Below are 4,578 nucleotides of genomic sequence, written 5' to 3'. Positions count from 1 at the left end.
GATGTTTCAACAAATGGATGCTGTGCTGGAGGCACTCACTTGGCTATGCCAGGAGATTTGTAAGACAGCTACCTGGCCAACTGACTGGAAGAGATCCGTATTTGTACCAATTCCAAAGAAAAGTGATTTCACAGAAGGTGGAAATTATCAAACTATATTATTAATATCACACACAAATAAAATCTTACTGAAGATAATTCAAAAATGGTTGCAGCAGTATGTTGACAGAGAGCTTCCAGAAATGCAAGCTGGATTCAGAAGAGGACATGGAATGAGGGATATCACTGCTGATGCAAGCTGGATCTTGGCTCAAAGCAAAGAATACCAGAAAGATGTTTACTTATGTTTTATTGACTATGCCAAAGCATTCGATTGTATGGATTATAATAAATTGTGGATAACATTGAGAAGAATGGGAATTCCAAAACACTTAACTATACTTATGAGGAATGTGTACATAGACCAGAGAGCTTCATTCGAACAGAACAAGGGGATACTTGTATGGTTTAAAATCAAGAAGGGACTGCATCTGGGCTGTGTCCTTTCAACATACTTATTCAATCTGTATGCTGAGCAAATAATCAGAGAACCTGGACTATATGAAGAAGAATGTGCCATCAGTATTGGAGGAAGAATCATTAACAACCTGTGATACACTGATGAAACAACTTTGCCTGCTCAAAGTGAGGATGAGTTGAAATACTTTCTGATGAAATTGAAGACTACAGTCTGCAGTATGGGTTACACCTCAATATAAAGAAAACAAAAATCCTCACAACTGGACCAATACGTGGCATCATGATAAATGGAGAAAAGATTGAAGTTGTCAAAGACTTCATATTACTTGGTTCTACAATCAACACCAATGGTAGGAGCAATCAAGATAGCAGACAACATATAGCGCTGGGCAAATCTGCTGCAAAAGACCTCTTTCAAATGCTGAAGAGCAAAGATGTCTCCTCGAGGACTAAGGTGTGCCTGACACAAGCCATGATATTTTCAGTTGCCATATGCATGTAAGAGCTGAACAGTGAATAAGGAAGACCATAGAAGAGTTGATGCTTTTGAGTTGTGGTGCTGGTGAAGAATGCTGAAAGTACCATGGACTGCTGAAAGAACTACCAAATCTGTCCTGGAAGAAGTGTAGTCGGAATGCTCCTTATGAGTGAGAGTGGCCAGACTTTGTGTCACCTACTTTGGTCATGTTGTAAGAAGAGACCATTCCCTGAAGAAGTATCATGCTTGGTAAAGTAGAAGGGCAACAAAAGAGAGGAAGGTCCTCAACAAGATGATTGACACAGTGGCTACAACCATGAGCTCAAGTATAGTAGGGATCATGGAGCTGGCACAGGACTGTACAGTTTCCTTCTGCTGTTCTTAGGCTACAAAGTAAGAGGTCTCACACTCTGAGATCTCAAGATCTACTATACAGCTACTGTTGTCAAAACAGCCTGGTATTCGTATGATGACAGATTTGGAACAGAATTGAGAACCCAGAAATAGATCCATCAACCTATGGTCAGCTGATCTTTGACAAAGGGCTGAAATCCATTTAATGGGGAAGAGATAGTCTCTTTCAAAAATGGTACTGGGAAAACTGGATATCCATTTGCAGAAAAATGAAACAAGATCCATACCTTACAACATATACAGAACTAACTCCAGATGGATCAAAATTAAATATGAAACCTAAAGTATGAAGTTCATCAAAGTTCATCAAAGAAATATGATTTGTAGAAGACTTGACAGCACCTAACAACAACAAAAACAACAGAAGTTGTTCTTTGAAAAGATTAATAAAATTGACACACCACTGGCAAATAACAAAAGAAAAGAAGGAGAAGATGCAGATAACACAAATAAGAAATGAAATGGGTAACATCACAACAGAACCAACAGAAATGAAAAGAATATCAGGATACTAGGAAGAACTGTAGGAGCTCTGATAGCGTAGTGTCTAAGGCACTTGACTGCTAACCAGAAGGCTAGCGGTTCAAACCCACAAGCCACTCCTCGGAAGGAAGATTGGGCAATCTATTTCCGTAATGATACTGCCTCGGAGACCCAAGGAGGGGTCGCTATGAGTCGGGTCCGACTTGACGGCACAAAACAACAACTGTACTCCAACAAATTTGAAAGCATACCAGGGATGGATAGGGTGGGGGAATTCCTAGATAGGTGGGGTAAGAAGGAGAGGAAAAGGGAGAGTTTTTGTTTGCAGGATGTTGAGTTTATGTTAATGGTGGTGGACTATTTTGGAAAAGTTTTTATATTGTATATCATATTGTATATTGTATACATAGTATACTATTATATATTATATAATAATAGTCTTTCGGATATATACACACACACACACACACATACACACATATACGTATATGTATATATGTATCCTATCTACCAAGTTTCCCTTCCTTCCCCTCCCATCCCCAGTAACCAACAAAGAAAATTTCCTTCCATATATAAACTGTTTCTTGACTTTTTATTTTGTCCTTCTGTGATTGTCTTATTTCACTTAGCGTAATGTCCTCCCAGTTCATCCACGTTATACAGTGTTCCATGGATTCTATATTCTTCTTTAGTGTTGCATATTATTATATTGTGTGTATATACCACAGTTTGGTTATCCATTCCTCCATTGATGGGCACTTAGCTTGTTTCCATCTCTTTGGTGTTGTGAATAGTACTGAGATGAATGTGGGTGTGCATTCATGTCCTGGCTCTCACTTCTTTAGGATGTAGTTGTTGTTAGGTGCCATCAAGTCAGCTCCAATTTATAGAGACCCTAAATACAACAGAACGAAACACTGCCCAGTCTTGCACCAGCCTCAATTTTTGCTATGCCTGAGCCCATCATTGCAGCCACTATGTCAATCCATCTCATTTAGGGCCTTCCTCTTTTTCATTGACCCTCCACTTTATCAAGCATATCCTTCTCCAGGGAATGGTCCCTTCTGACATCATTACCAAAGTAGGTGAGATGAAGTCTGGCCATTCTTGCTTCCAAGGAGCATCCCAGCTGCACTTCCTCCAAGACAGATTTGTTAGTTCTTCAGGCAGTCCATGGTACTTTGAGTATTCTTCACCAGCATCACAGATCAAAAGCATCAACTCTTCACCTGGCTTCCTTATTCATTGTCCAGCTTTCACATACATGTAAGGTGATTGAAAATACCAGGGCTTGGATTGGGTATACCTTAGTCTTCAAAGACACATCTTTGTTCTTCTGCACTTGAAAGAGGTCTTTTGCAGAAGATTTGCCCAATGCTTTACATTGTCTGATGTCTTGACTGCTGCTTCCATTGGTCTTAATTATAGAACCAAGTATGACTGCTGCTTCCATTGGTGTTGATTGTGGAACCAAGTAATATGAAATCTTTGACAACTTCAATCTTTTCTCCATTTATCATGATGATGCTTCTTGGTTCTGTTGTGAGGATTTTAGTTTCTTTATGTTGAGATATAATCCATACTGCAGATTGTAGTCTTTAATCTTCATCAGTAAGTGTTTCAAGTCATCCTCATTTTCAGCAGGCAAAGTTGTGTCATCTGTATATCACAGGTTGTTATTGAGTCTTCCTCCAATCTTTATGCCGTGCTCTTCTTCATGTAGTCCAGCTTCTTGGATTATTTGCTCAGCATACAGATTGAATAAGTATGATGAAAAGATACAACCCTGACCCATTCCCTTCCTGATTTTAAACCATGCAGTATCCCCTTGTTCTTTTTGAATGACAGCCTCCTGGTCTATTAACAGGTTCCTCATGAGTACAAATAAGTGTTTTGAAATTCCCATTCTTCTCAATATTATCTATAATTTGTTATGATCCACATAACTGAATGCTTTTGCATAGTCAATAAAACACAAGTAAACATCTTTCTGGTATTTTTTGTTTTCAGCCAAGATCCATCTGACATCAAGAATGATAATCCTTATTCCACATCCTCTTCCAGGCAGTTGGCCAGGTAGCTCTCTTCCAAATTTCTTGGCATAGACAAGTGAGTGCCTCCAGCACAGCATCCATTTGTTGAAACATCTCAATGGGTATTCCATCATTTCCTGGAGCCTTGTTCTTTACCAATTCCTTCAGTGCAGCTCCGACTTCTTCCTTCAATACCAATAGTTCTTGATCAAATGCTATCTCCTGAAATCGATGAACTTTGGCCAATTATTTTTGGTACAGTGACTCGTGTATTCCTTCCATCTTCTTTTGATGCTTCCTGCATCATTCAATATCTTGCCCATAGAGTCTTTCAGTATTGTAACTCAAGGCTTATTTTTTTTCTTCAGTTCTTTCAGTTTGAGAAATGCCAAGTGTGTTCTTCCCTTTTGGTTTTCCAACTCCAGGTCTTTGCACATTTACTTACAATAATTGACTTTGTCTTCTAGAGCTGCTCTTTGAAATCTTCTGTTCAGCTTTTTCATCTTGTCATTTTTTCCATTTGCTTTCTGTACCCTCTGTTTAGGAGCTCTGGTAGCATAGTGCCTAAGGCTCTTGACTGCTCACCAGAAGGCTGGCGGTTCAAACCCACCAGCCACTACTCGGAAGGAAGGTTGGGCAATCCTACTTCCAT

Source organism: Orycteropus afer, unplaced genomic scaffold (assembly GCF_000298275.1).
Source record: "Orycteropus afer afer isolate SDZICR_OR568_19922 unplaced genomic scaffold, OryAfe1.0 scaffold00010, whole genome shotgun sequence".
NCBI lineage: Eukaryota > Metazoa > Chordata > Mammalia > Tubulidentata > Orycteropodidae > Orycteropus > Orycteropus afer.
The sequence above is the reverse complement of the archived record's forward strand: the minus strand, read 5'-3'. Positions refer to the sequence as shown.